Raw genomic sequence first — 15,270 nt, forward strand, 5'->3', positions numbered from 1 at the left:
CTGTATTTGGATGGAAATTAAATCCAGTTAACTTGTTTAAAGGCTGTTTGTATATTTGATCATTTAACCTAGTAAATAACATGAAGTATTTGTAAATAGCAGATTTATTCGGCATTACCTGGGCCCTTCAGGGCAGGGATTTGGGGATGTGGTGGGGGGATGCAAGAGACTGGGGGTCAGAGCCCTGTTCTCTCTCCCAGTAGCCCCTGTGCCCAGGCCACTTCCCCAGACTGCCCAGGGCCTGTTCTCTCCCCCGTCCTCTGGTACTGCAGCCAAGGGCTGGGTGGTGGGGAAAGAGTTTGAGGTAGAGGGGTTACTTACTGGTGTGCTGGCAGGAAATACGGCGAAGCTCCAGCCCTGCTGGCCACTCCTTTGGTGGGACGCCTGCCCCCAGTGGACACTGCGGGATAGCTCTCCCCTGTGGGCTTGCTGCCCGCAGTGACTATTCTCAGATCGTGTCCCTCTGAACAGTAGCCCCTCCCTTTGCATGTTATGGAAGACTGTCCTTTTTCCATGGCTTCTGGGTGTGTTGGTACCACCGAACCCTAACCTTGTTTTAATTTAGGAGAAGAGGAAGCTGCTTACTGAATTTGGTGATCCTAGCTCTTGTAATTTAGGAGAACTTGAACAAATGGACTTGAAGATATATTCCCAGACACACACACTCTAAAATAAATAGATTAGTGAATTGGACTGACCCTGGACATGCACTTCAGGCTTTTCGAATATTCATTCATAGATTGAAAGAGGAAACACCCTTTCCTGCTTTTTTCAACTTTGAACTGAACTAGCTGAATAAACTCAATGACAAAAATATTCACTGAGTATCTGCAGAAAAGGCTGCCATCAAAAACTGATGTAACACTTGACTTGATTTGCGGGTGGTTAGTGGTGTCAGCAAACATGTATAGCTTACTATTGAATTATTTTAAGAAATTATAGTAACCTCTAGGTTGTCTTAATTTCAAATTTTAATTTTAAACAATTTGTACTTAAGTAATTGATCTTTTAAAATGATTTTTATCCATCCTTCTAGCATTATGATAGTGCATGAGGAATTAAAAAATGAAAGCTGTAACTGGGCCTTCAGCCTACAATGCTGCTTTGGCAGAAGTCCAGGATTTAATAGCGAGCTCAGTACTTCAGAGATCAAATAGAGATGAAATGCAAAAAATAGACACTGTAGATAATGAAAAGAAAAATAATGCCTATTTGTACACAGCACAAACCAAATCCTGCAGCCTTTACTCAGGTAGAACTCCTGTTGATGTTGCAGCTGGGAGATTCTCCGGCTGAAGCCTGCAGGATTTGGTTCTATGCTTGTTAGATTTCAAAGTCTTTTCAGAAAATACCCTCTTAACAGGAATAATTCAGAGTGGGACCTGCATTTCTCTCCGTGCAGCACCTACCCGGGAGCGGGGGGCTCAATTCTGAAAAGTTGGAGACTAGTGATGGTCAAGGGTCGAGCTACATCGGGTCAGATATTTGGCAGATGATTTCTCTTGTAGCATAGACAGTTAAGAAAAGAGGAGCTGAAATTCCACTTCCGAAGTATAATGCAAATTGTGAGTAAGCATTAGAGTGATTTATGAGGTGAATTATATACTGAGAATTTTAAATTTGGCTTAAAATAATAAATGTAAGCCTTAATGAGCTGAATAATGAATGTTAACATTTCTAGTTAGCTATCCATCCTGTTTACCTCCTTCTGAATCTTTTGTGCTGTTTGAGTGCAGCCAGATTTTTTTTATCTAGTTGTTTTTGTTTTAGAAATGTATTCCCAAAGCATTCATTTGGGGCTAAAGGAAGATAATGGGAAGTGTGATAGAAATGTTAGTGCTCACAAAATTATTTCTGTATGGCTGTTACTGTTTTTCATATTCCATGGTACAATATGTTTTTAAGTAATTAGTTTCTGTTATGAAGCATGCTGAAATGTGTCAGATGTAACAATGCTGTCCTTTCCACTTAGCAGTTTCTTTTAGAGCAGGTGACATCAAAGAGAGAAGAACGAGGATGGATAGAGAGATAATATAATAATTTAAATTAGTGCCCTACATAAGATGCATGGGAAGAGATGCACTTTGTCAGACTTCCCAGTGGAGTGTGTTAGTTATTAAAGTTAGTCCTGAGCCTTCGGAAAGACTGGTGAAATATATCTATATCTATATATATCCTACAGATACGTGTTTAAAACAAGACATGCATTATACTTACATGCATTTCCAACTTAACCGCATATTCGACAAAGACACCTGTCAGTGGCACCAGACAGCTGCTGTGTGTGAAATTGCAAGACAACTGGAGATGTTCACAGCTGCCAGGTGCTGAAATCCACAGTAGGACAAGGGATTAAGGTCACAAAACACACATTCTTCTTTGTTACATCTATGCTACCCCATTGCAGTTTGAAATTATAGGGATGTAACTGAATAGAACTGTCATTGGTCATCCTTAGTTTTATAGCATTCCTTTTCCAGCTCCAACACACCAAAGTGAGTAAATTACAGTTTAGAGCTACCTTTTTAATATGTAAAAAGGCTTATTTTTAGTTACTTTTTAAGGAGAAACTGTTACATTGTGTTTCAAGCAATTTAATGCTTAGATAGTACAGGCAGCCCCCGGGTTACGTACAAGATAGGGACTGTAGGTTTGTTCTTAAGTTGAATTTGTATGTAAGTCGGAACTGGTACATATTGTAGGGGAAACTCTAGCCAAACATTTCTCCAGAGCTCAGTTTTATTCTCCCACACCTCACTTTCCTCAGTCCTTTATTCTCAAGCTGAGGTGTCTGCTGAGAAAAGCCGCTCTGCGTCTCCCTGGTCTGCTGGGGGTGCTAGCTTCGTGTCTCCTTGGTCTGCTGGGGGAAAGCAGCTAGTGCGGGGTTGCCTCACCCCGTTTGTAAGTAGGGATCCAATGTAAGTCGGATCCATGTAACCCGGGGACTGCCTGTAGTTCACTTTCAGTTGTTTTTGAAAATCTTGATGTTTATGCCATACAAATAGCTGACTGTAAACCATTGCCTTTGAAAAAAAATTCTTCAGTTTCTTGCGCTGTGTATCACATTAATAAGTATTTTATCACAAATGTGTATTGGTCAGTTTGGGAGAAATTGAGGGGAGGGAAAACTCTTGAGCTTTGGTTTATTTTGTCTGGTGGAAGTTACATTTTATTAGTCTGCAATCGTCAGTCCCTGGAATTATCATCAGTGAATGCAGAATGCATTTGAAGATTTTTTTTTTTTTTTAACACAGATCCCGTTAAGACACAATTCAGATTACTGCTAGGACAGAAACTGTCCAGCCTTGTCTGAGGTTACAGCCTTCATGTTGATATACTGCAATGTGATCTGATAGATTGAGGCAAGCAACACCTGTGGCTTTCTATTAGCTGATCTTGTTCATTTTGGAGGAGTTGTTGCTGGCAGCCATAATCTCTATGGTTTAAGACCAGGCAAAATCACAGCAGCACCGGACTGTGGGGCAAAGTTTTCTACACTGTCTTCCAGGATGGTCGTAGTGTGAGGGCTTTCGAAAGGTTATTGCATGTGACTTATTGGGAGGACTGATGGTGGTTTGTACAGTGTATCAACTCCACTGGGCTGTCCCTAAAGAAAGGAGATCAATTGGTGTGCCTACGACCGGTTTAACCAAGTTAAAATGAAGAAAAAAGCAAAAAAGCTGTCTGCTAAAAGCTGTAACTTGGAAGTGAATTTTTAATAATTTGCAAAAGGAGTTTTCAAAATTTGGAGTAAGTGGCCTCTTCCTACAAAGCAGCTGTTCAGCTGGACAAATCTGTTATCCAATGAAAGCAATCTGCAGGTGTTGGGCAGTTTTGCTGCTTTCTTGGGATGATTAGTATTCAACTGCTGGAAGGAATATTTAGGCAGGGGACACAGAAGTCTGGGGAGCAAACACGTTCCTAAATGGATTGCCTTGCCCTGTAGTAAGGCTGTGACCTGATGAGCTCTGTTTTCCAAGCTAGGTTTGCCTTTGCCTTCATGCTCTTCTTTCCTTTCCTGAAACTCAATATTTCTGCTCATAGTACAGGTCGGAGAGAACATATGCTTATTAATAGGCAGGATTTTGACTGTCATGCTGCTTTTGATTTCTCTTTTTCATTGCAGGTGTATAAACTGAGCTTTTTCATGTTGCAGATTTGGCCTCCATGTTATGACCCTTCTTCATTCAGTGATTCTGTTCATGTTGAAGAAAGATAAAATGGGACTGTGGCCTGGTCTATGCAAGAGTAGGTCAGTGTTAAGTGCCTTATTTCAACCTAACTCTGTGACTACATAGTCTGAAGCTTAGTTCCAACCAATGTAACTTGCCCACTATACAGATTTAACTTCATCTCCATGAGAGACTCACTGTTTAGGATGCTGGAGTTAGGCTGACACAGGTTCTGCACAGACACTAGGTTAATTACATTGACTGTTGCTGCCCTTCATGGCTTCATCTTGCAATAGCCCAGTTGACCAGTAAAGTGGTGCAGGATCTCCTGCTGAGGACATGCATCACTGACGAAAGGATCTTATTATGGGCATGGAAAAGTGATTTAATTACTGGAATGTTACAGATGACACGTTGACATAAATTAATAATGTTGACTTGCGCTGTTCAAGAAACCAACATGATCTATGTTACAATAGTTTGAATAAGAAGGATGATATATTCTAACAACTGCATTTTTAAACTACTTTTTTTAATGTTGCAGACTGTGGTAGCTGCACTGAATGAAACTTTTTTCTTGTTATGGAAAGGTAAACTGACTTTCCCAATGCTATAATCTTTTGAACATCTTTCTTAACTATAAATTCCAGCAGCAAAAATTATGGAATACGTGTTTCCTTTTATCCTGTTTCACTCATATGGATCTGTGCCTTGATCCACAAACTGGAAGTACTGCTTAACCACTGAAATATGTAGTGGTTGATGGGAATATTTGTCATTTAAAATAAGAATACAAAAGCTCTGGTACAGGTACATCCACTCTCATTATGGTAACTGACAGACTGACCTGACTTTAACAACCTTGCTCATTACTAAAATTAATTTTACCTAGTTGTTGCTTAATGTGCTGCAAGGATGTTGATATCAGCACATGACCTTTTGTATCATAATACAATGTGGAGACAGAGCTGAGCAAGTTGAGATATAAAAAAATAGGTCATGAGCTTTCATGGGTAAAACCCACTTCATCAGATGAGTTGGGGTGGAAATTACAGAATCCAGAATGTATATAACAGCAAAAGCAGTTATCTATCAATTATAGGGCCAGTGTTAATGAAGCTAATCCTAAATCAGGCTGGATGTGTCCCCTTCATAGCATTTGATGTGGAAATACGAATATCCAAGATGGGGAAAATTGCCTTTGTTAACCAGTTAATATCTTTCTTCAAGACCATGTTGATAGTGTCAAATTTGTAAATGAATTCCAGTTCAGCTGTCTCCCTCTCTAATTGGAAGATAAAATGCTGTTGTAGCTACTTTTAAATCCTATATTGAATGTCCAGGGAGGTTAAAATGTTCCCCTCCAGGTTTGTGTTAAGGATGTTAAGTAACAGTTAATTTACTGGTCAAGTAGTCGCCCGAGGCAGTGTTTCAAAGGGGCAGTGCTCACAGCTTTGCATCCATTAATCCTTTGGTGCAGAGACTGTCCGGTTTGGCCAAATATATACATGGCAGAGGGGCATTGCTGGCACTTGATATCACATAATGGATGTAGAGTTACATGAACCCCTTATGTTGTTGTGGCTTACATGGTTAAGTCCTGTGATGGTATCACTTGTATAGATACGTGGACAGAATTGGCAATGGGGTTTGTTGCAGGGGTAGGTACCTGGGTGAATGTGTCTGAGGTGTGGTGTGTGACTGTTGGTGAGTATTTGATTCAGGTTGGGTGGGCGAGTGGCCATCTGTAGGCAAGGATTGGCCTGTCTACCAAGGTCTGTGAGAGAGAGGGATTGTTTTCCAGGGTAGGTTGTAGATTTTCAATGGTGCACTGGAGGGTTTTAAGTTGGTGGCTGTTGGTGATGACCAGTGGTGTTCTGTTATTTTCCTTGTTGGGCATTTATTGAAGTAGGTGACATCTGAGTACTTGTCTGGCTCTATCAATCTGTTTCCTCACTTCCCCAACTTGGCGTGCTGGATCCGTTCCTGAGGCCTGATTTTTGCCTACCCCTGCTCTGTAGATTTTCCTAGGGCTCCACCTCCTTTTGGGTGCATACTGGAAAATTGTCATAGATACCAGCAATCATGTTTACAACTGTCCATATATGCCACGATTTGAGTAAGTGCTTGTCTAAACATGGAAATTAATTTGGAATAATGTAGGGTATTACCGTAAAACTCCATGTGTGAAAAGCTCCTATTTTGGCCTAAGAGTGCATTATTCTAAACTAATTTTAACCCAGCTAAGAAGTGGATTATTTTAATTCAGAATAAGGTGCTCTTCTTATGGAGTAAGTTTCAGAATAAATCATTTTTCTTTGAGTGGTAACTCATGTCCCTTCAGCGCAGGTGTGTGTGCTTGCCACATGCACCAGTGTTGAAAGATTTTCCCTCAGCATAGGGGGCCAAGTCTACTGCGACCCCTGGAGTGGCAGGTACACGCCATGCTATATAGGGCACTCCTGGGCCTCTCCCTCCCAGTTCCTTCTTGCAGCCAGTAACGATACAGCTATTTATGTACTGTGCCTTTGTAAATTCCCTCCTTTTTCAATTATAAGTAAGTCTGTAATAGTTGTTAGTCCCCCCGCTGGGACTCAGCCCAGGTTTTAACACTGTGTTAGCTGTCGCAGGCCTATGCCTGTTAGCGACCCTCACAACTGCCTCAACTACTTGGGGGGGGGGGTGTCATATCAGCATGAAGTGCCACATATGGAGGTTCTTCCATCCCAGGATCTTGACAGACAGAGGTACGAGGCTGAAGGCAGTGCTGATGGAGTTGGCTTTGGCTCCCCAAGACCAACAGTCAGACTCGGCAGCAAGTGGGCGGTGCCACCGTGTGTAGTGCGCCCTGGTGTTGGGGATATCTCCGCACTGAGAGTCATCGCTAGTCCTGACAAAGCAAGCTAGGGAGCTGGGCAAAGACAAGTTCTGCAGCCTGCACAAAAGAAGGCCCAAGCCAGCATCTGATAAGGACAAAGCACCAGACCGAGGCTCCCCAGCCAGAGTGGGTTGACCCTCAGGGCTCCCCACCACCGTCTCTGAGGCATTTCCGGCGGTGCAGGATGTTATTGCCGTGCTGGTTTTCCTGATGCTGCCAGTGCCAGGGCCCCAGCACAGGGGGAATCCTTCAGCGGGGCCGCAGTCACTGGGCACATGATGCGCTCATGCGGTAGCGAGATCGCTCAGAAGAGTACCCCATAGCCCTGCATATTCTGTCAGGGAGAGACAAGGCAGCGGGGGGCAGGGCAAGCGGGAGCTGGCTCTTCACTAGCACCAGCCCCTGTGGAGCCTCTTGGCCCCCATGCTGCTGCTTCTGTGGGAGGCAGCAGCGTGGGGGAAGGCAGGCAGCTCCACGGAGCCAGAGCATACCCAGAAAGCCAGCTTTCAAGCTGGCTCCCCACGTGTATTGGCTCCTGCTGGGTTCTTCCCACTCCCCCTCCCCCCGCCGCGCTGCTGCCTCCCATAGAGGCAGCCGGGGGGTGGGAGCCAGGTGGGAGCCAGCATGTGTGGGGAGATGGCTTTTAAGCCATCTCCTGCCCCCCCCCCCCCGACCACTGGCTCCTGCATCCCCCTCCACCCCCGGCGTGTAAATGTGTAATTGCTAAAATTTCCAACCGTTACACGTTTACACAAATACATGACAGTTAACTTCCCTAGTTTATTCATAGCGAATTTCCAGGGGGCTCACTTTCATCAGAACATGCTATGGCTGGAGGGTGTCCAACCTCCGCCGCTTGTCAGCGCACATTCCTCCAGGGCACAAGCCTCTTCAGCTGCCTTCCTGGCCAAAGTCCCAGCCACAGACACCTGTAAGACTGCAACATGATCTCCGGTCCACACGTTTACATCCCATTACACAATCAGCAGCAAGCCAGAGGAGATGCAGCATTTGGCGGTTCCGTGGTGTCTTCTGCGTGTTTAATTTTTCTCCTAAACTCCTACCCTCTTCCACAGATACTACTCGGAGTCACCTCTGCCAAATGGACATGAGCTATCACTCAAAGAAAAGACTTCTGTATTTGGTATTCTTCGAGATGTGTTGCTCATGTATATTCAACATACCCCTCCCATCTTCTTCCTCTTTATCAGAGTTTCTGGCAAGAAAAAACTGGAGAAAAAGGGGCCCAGGAGTGCCCCATATAGTGCAGCACTCCAGGGATGATGGGGAACGGTCCCCTATAGATACTGCTGAGGGAAAATCTCCTTAGTAACGTTAGTTCGAACCAAGGGGTTTGATTCAAACTAATGCACATGGCCAGGAGTGCATTTTCACTTTCAAAACAGCATGCAGCCAAGATTATGCTAATGAAGCACGGGATATTTAAATCCCGGCTTCATTTACTATTTCGAATGCCTACATTTGCATCCCTAGCTCAAACTAGAGTGCAAGTGTAGACATACTCTAAGGTGCCTGCCACAGGACTACTCATTATTTTTAAAGTTACAGACTAACACAGCTACCCCTCTGAGACTTTTCTTATAATGGAATAAATGTGTTCACACATCAGGAGTAGCTGTGCTAGAATCATTCCACCTGTAGACATGCCCTAAAATGAAATCTGTCCCAACAAGCTTGTTGGTTCTCTCTAGTTACTATTTACCATAACCTGTGGTATAGATGTGACCATCTGATTTGGTCCTTAGTGCTGTTGGGGTTCTATCACTTACCATTAAAACACATTTTTAATGTGCCTCTCCAGGGGAGGAAGTGCAATTTGGAACAAGTTGACAAGTGATAGCCAACATTTCCCACTATCTTAAGCTTGACTGAGCATTGTGTGCTATGATGCTTTTAGTGTCTTTGTGTTCTGCAATGCAGGCACTTCTTTCCAGGCTTGTTTTTATTTAGCAGATCCTGCTGGTTTAAATTTGGGTTTGGTACCAACCTTTCCTTGCTGCAGTTTTGGTAACTCGCAGCTTGTTTGAAAATGTTCTTAAACATAACTGCTTTATTCAATCTGTACTTGCAGCCTTAGATACAGAGGCAGAATCAATTGCTGAGGACCACTGCAAGCAAAGCAAGGGAAATCCCTTGGGAAGTGGCCCCCTTTAACACCTAGTATTAAAATAATGCTAAGATTTAAACATACAGGGCAACTACAAGCAACTGTGATCTACATAAAATGAGCTTTGCAACCTTTGTTGCAAAAGGTTCCAAATCTAGCTTGCTGTAGAGCAGGGCTGAGTAAGAGCCTGTCAGTGGGCTGGATCAGGCCTGCTTAGCTCTTTCATCCAGCCTGCGCAGCAGCTTCTGGCCCCGCCCCCTAATGCGTTTTCTGGGACCCAGGATGCGCAAGCCTTTTCAACTGCTTCTGTTTAAAGGACTTGTGCCTTCTCTGCGGCTGCGTTGCCTGGCAGCCGCCTGGTGGGCACGAGCCCTTTAAATAGAAGCAGTTGTTACAAAGGGCAAATTTTCCTTTCTGTGTTTTGCTCTCTTATCCCTTTAGTTCTTATTGACTGAAACACTTGGTTTAGGACTTGCCATTGCTCAGACTTGGGTTTTCCTATGTACAGGTTTTATTTGTTGCCTTATTGATTGGAAATTCGTTCTAGAGTTTTGTTTGTCTCCCAGTTCTCAGATGCATGGCTTGGCATAGACATTGACTGATAAAAATGAGGTTTATGGTTGAAGATTGTGTTGGTGTCAAGTTGGTCTGGAGCGCTCTGCTGTGGGAAGAGGGTTGTGGAAGCCAGTGTGTAGTTAGTAGGGTTGCCAGATGGTCTCCCCAAAAATGCTGAACACACGGGCTAAAAATTTGTCGAGCCAGCCACAGGCTCCCAGCTGAGTGGCGGGGCCACAATTGGCGCTGGGAGCCTGCGGTTGCATGCAGAAGCTGGGTGGAGGGAGTGGCTGGGAGTCCCAGCCACTCCCGCCTCCCTCTCCAAGCTTTTGCACGTGACCACAGGCTCCCAGTGCCGACCGTAGCCCCTCCTCCCAGCCACTCCCCCTGCCTCCACCAGGCTTCCGTCCGGCGCCCAGCCGGAAAAACAGAAAATACCGGACATTGCACATGTCCGGTATTTTCTGGGTTTTTTTTACCAGACAGAGGGCGCAAAAACTGGACTGTCCGGTAGAATACCAGGCACCTGGCAACCCTAGTAGTTAGAAGGGCTCTGCATGGAAACTAATATTCAGACTCTGTTTTGGATGCGGGGGGAACGCTGTTTCAGATTTGATCATAAATCATCTAAATTTCAGAGGCTTCAGTGACCTGTTCTATCCCCATTGCGCCATAAAAATATGTACAAGTATCTTTTAGATTTTGGGTCTAATTGATCCTGAGTGTAACTCCATCAACTTATTGAAATTGTACTAGAGATGCATTTGGTCCTAACATTTTCCCCACCAACAAGCATATACACATGCTCAGCATTTGTCCCTCACATCTTTCAAAATCCCGAGAGAACATATTGCAGGTCTTTGCCTCGGAAGCCATAGACCTGTCTCTCCAGTTTTTGCATTGGTGACACCTTTCACACAGCAGCAATTCTGTGTGAGAGGCGCCTTTTGTAAATTAAAACCAATGTTTTAAATTTAACACTATTCTAAATGCTGGGGTTTGGGGATGGAAGCTGACCGCTCCTGACCCTTCATGGAGAAACCTTCAGTCCCCTGAGAGGTCACAACCTCCAGTTAGAGAACTCCTGAAATAGTCTTTCTATCACTGTTTTGCTTGGTTCAGGTTGCTGGGCCTTCCTATTCCTATCTTGCTTTGAAGTTCAAGACCCTGTCCCTTTCAGGGTGGCCCACAACCACTTCTGAAATTTGTGAAGTGACCCCCCTTCAAAAATTATTGCCCACCCCTGCTCTAGAGAGAATTTTAAAGAGTTAAAGTAAAAATAAAACCTATTGTATTATTAATCACCTGGCATGTTCACAGCTGAGTCCAACCGAATCCATTCCCTTACTCCTACCCTCAGCAGTGCATTGCTCCAGGAAGCTGCCATGGCGTTGAGTCCCTTGCTGCCTGACTTGCATATGAATCACATAACACCAATGTGTTACATGAAGCATTTAGTTTGTGAATATATCTGTGGCTGGTTTGGTGCAGCTCCCCTTCTTGTTTTCCCCCGTATCAAATTATAGTCTCCCTTGCAAAGCCTTACCCTAACATGGGTGCCAGTTCTAATGGGATCTCTGAGTTTGCTAACACTTTGCACAAGGAGCAGTATCTTCCCCTTCTCCCCGGCCCCTTCCCCCTGAAATTGATGACACATTGATTTTCTTGGGAGGTGCATAGATGTCTTCCAGTCCAGGGCTAGTGGGCTGCCAGCTTGGATCATCGGCAGCAATCATCAGACTTGTCTCTTTGGTGCACAGCACTCTTAGAAATTTGTGATAGCTCATCCTACGTGTTCCCCCGGCAGGAAGAATCAGTGCCCCGCCCTTTTCCACTTCTGCTGTATTTCAGTCCAATACTTACATATTGGAGACACACACAGTCAGCTAATATGGTCCTCCTTAAAGGGCAACATACTGCCTTCCCCTGATGGAGAAAGAACAACTTGCTGAGATGTTCCGCAGTGACTTACCTCATGCTTGCACAAAGCTATGAAATAAATACGGCAAAATTAAAATTCAGGTGGGGGGATTTATGTAGATTGCCTTATTTGAATATTATTTAAATTTTCTGTAGCTTTGTGATGACTACTTTATCATTGTTTCCATATATATGCAGTGATGCTCATTTACAGCCTTCCCCAATCAGTTATTATACAGCAAATACTACTGCTATAAATAAATTGTCATTTGCGGGAGGCACAGACTTTTGTAAGTTAAATGAGGTGGAAAGTCTTCCTTTTGAAAGAATGCCTCAGCAATCAAACTTCCTGCTGGTGAAGAGGTGGACAAAGTACACTTTTTCCACACAATTTCCCCCCTCCCTTTTTGAGGTGTCTGAAAAAGAATCTACTTATTTTATAACATCTCAAAGGAACTACAGAGGTGGAAGCAAAGATCCAGAGAGTGAGGATTTTAACAGCAGCAGAAAGTGAGATCCTCTTTGTAATGTAAATGACAGTGGCTGTATAAAGCCTTTTACTGTTATGGGCCAAACTGATCAGGGATATGTTGGAGCTACTTAAATTGGGGTGGTTCCTCTGTGAAGCAGTCTAGGTTAGTGTTTCCCAATTTTATTTGGCCACGGAACCCCTAGAGTTGCCTTAAAAAAAAAAAAGGCCCCTGCCACGTTTCGTTGAGCCCAAAAAAAAAAAGCCCTCTCCGTGGTTCTGTCTCTTTAACAGGGGGCGGGAGAGTGCCGGCTCTTTGCAGAACCCTTGCTTTTGCTTCGCAGATCCCCAGGGTTCCCTGGAGCGCTAATTGGGAAACACTGGTCTTGGTTAAAGGAGTTTGGTACTCATAGGATCTCAGAATTCCCCCTCCTTCTTGTATCATGTTGTTTTCATTCTGCCTTCTCTCATCCCTGTCTTTTGTGAACTGAAAAAACAGTGAATAGTCTGATAGCACTTTACAGACTAACAAAACATGTAGATGGTATCATGAGTTTTTGTGGGCACAGCCCCCTTCTTCAGAGGACCCTGAAGAAGAAGTGGGCTGTGCCCACAAAAACTCATGATACCATCTACATGTTTTGTTAGTCTGTAAAGTGCTATCAGACTATTCGTTAGTCTGTACAGGTAAACTGAAAAAACAACTCGGCTACCCCTATAGCTTTTGTTGTTTAAAAACCAGAGCTAGTAGCCAGGAGATGAGCTTTCAGCTGGGTGCTGTATGTTTCACGTCACCATCATATCTGAGCACTCCATCATGAACTGATTGCCTGCATGTACTCTCTGATCTTTTGTAGTGTCGTCTTCCGTGGTGTAGGACTAATATGTATCTCGGAAGATTATTGAGGCTTATTGCAGCATTTGCAAAGCACTTTGAGATACTCACACCTTAGACAACTTTGAGATGCTTTTACTGACATCTTACAATGTTATATCCAGAGGGACTTTTTACACGGACAGTGCAATCTAGTCATCATGCTAACTCACATCGTTGGGAAGTATTGGAGTACCTGAGGGTAGATGGTTGCTCTGGGGAGGGAAAATTGCAGCTAATTATCAGGAAACCTGTACAATAGATAAGAGCATTAAGTAAAGCTTTGACTATGAAATTGCAAGTACTGGAGGCTTTTTTTTTTTTTCATTTGGCAGAATGTAGCTGCCTAAGCCTGGTCTATGCTAAAATATTAGCCTTGTCACGTGGGGGTGTGAAAAATCCACGCCCGTCAGTGACATTTTAAGCTGTAATGTTTTTCAAGTGTAGACAAGCTCTTAGACTGCAGTGTCACCAGGAGACATTGTAATGCCCACACTGTGGACAAAGACTTCTCACAAAATGATCTCTCCGTATCTGGCTTCTCTGTCCTCCTCTTCAAAGGATACCTGCAGAGCACCTTCAAATGATGAGCCCGAGAGCTGAAATTCCTAACTTTGCTAGGCTCTAAAAATCATGATTTGTGGTTTATTAAAATATTCTTTAACCCACTAATCACCATTTTTCCACCTCTAACTGCAAGGGGGTTAATGGGCCGCTTCATCTTGAATGGTTCCTTAGGGTATTTCTACGCAGCAAATAGACACCCGCCAGCCAACTCAGCTTGCAGGGCTAGGGCTGCAGGGCAGTGGAGTTGCTGTTTAGATATCTGAGTCACTTGCCTTCATTAAATGCCGCACAGAACAAACAGTGAGATGGTTGAAAACAAACTTCTTAGACCCCTTCTGACATATTAGTAATTGAGAGATTTGTCTAATGAGGAACTCTTCCCCCTTCTAATTATTTGCGATAGAGATGTAGCCGTGTTAGTCTGGTGTAGCTGAAACAAAATACAGGACTATGTAGCACTTTAAAGACTAACAAGATGGTTTATTAGATGATTTATTATTTGCCTAATTTCTTCTTAGCAACAGTCCTTTTCACGGTTACAGGCTACAAGTGAGTGACTTTTTAGTGTGAATAAACAGCAGGACACAATTGACGCCCAATTTGGAGAGAGTTAAAAATGAATCAGTTTTTGAGGATGGTCAGTTTCATAGGTATGTCCCATCCCCATCCCTCATAGTGATGTGAAAATTTTCAAAAAATAGGGACCTAAAGTTGAAGTACTGAATGCATATTTAGAAACCTAAAAACTATCCAATTCTTTAGTAGTATTGAGCATGTAACAGCTGCTGAGTGCTTGTCACACTTGAAAATTTGGCCACCTTTTTTAGGAGTTAGCCTCCAAACTTTGTTCCTATTTTTGAAAATCATGAGGATTAGTCTTAACCATTAATGTTTATCATTATAGAGGTAACCACATTTAAACATGACACACCAAACTTGGACCTGGTACAATAGCTGCAAATATATCCCTGGTTGAAGAGATCTGAGTGTGTCCTGTGGTCTGCATGGTTACGTGCTAGCTGCTTTTCTACTCAAGCAAATTAGGTGCTAAGATTTTTGTGGGAGTTGCCTGTTTTAGGTATATAGCTTGTGGTTTAGAAGCTGTTCTGAGAAGTGGGTAAAATGTGTTACCATTTCAACCGAAATGCTATTTTGTGCGGAGCAGGAAGGAAATAAGCAGAAGTATGTATTACATGTTATAAACTCTGTACAATCCTATACATAAAAATTAGTTTTTCCTGCTTGATACTTCTCTGCCTGCATTTAGCATAACCTTTAGGAGAAACAGCAATTTTGTGTAGGATTTTCTGGAAGGAGTCGTTTAATTTCAGGGAATGAATTAAGTAGACATTGCACATCTGTGTTTCCTTTACATGACTTAAAAGCCCTGTTTCAATATTTTATTGACGTATTTTATATATTATGGTAGAATCTGGGCATTGAGGAAGAGGACACATTTGAATGAATCAAGCCATATCACAATATTATGGAGGCATATACTACAATTCCATAGTTAAGATTTCATTGGCCTCTGTACTTAAATTAGAATTAAAATAATTTACACTGAATTTTATCCCCAAATCTAGTATAATAACCATTTCAAAAGACATCTGCATTTTCTGTTAATAATAATCTTTCTGTGATCTTTATACTCCATAGCATGTATGGATAAACAGATGTTCTAGTGCTATTAGCAATAATAGCAGC

General features: G+C 43.1%; 1 protein-coding gene across 7 annotated transcripts in view; it reads left to right on the forward strand.

Annotated features, from left to right (window-relative positions):
- Positions 1-15,270, forward strand: part of SFMBT1 (Scm like with four mbt domains 1) — a 181,206-nt gene that overhangs the window by 84,313 nt on the left and 81,623 nt on the right. The window contains exon 2 of one of the 7 annotated variants that reach the window (XM_075939368.1): positions 4,157-4,252. The exons of 4 other annotated variants lie outside the window; for them this stretch is intronic. The gene's annotated coding sequence lies outside the window, so the exon portion shown is untranslated. Of the gene's footprint in view, positions 1-3,208; positions 4,253-12,794; positions 14,746-15,270 lie in introns of those variants that run through there. 2 more of the 7 variants (XM_006127577.4, XM_075939369.1) reach the window with 2 other exon arrangements.

Source organism: Pelodiscus sinensis, chromosome 11 (assembly GCF_049634645.1).
Source record: "Pelodiscus sinensis isolate JC-2024 chromosome 11, ASM4963464v1, whole genome shotgun sequence".
Taxonomy (NCBI): Eukaryota; Metazoa; Chordata; order Testudines; family Trionychidae; genus Pelodiscus; species Pelodiscus sinensis.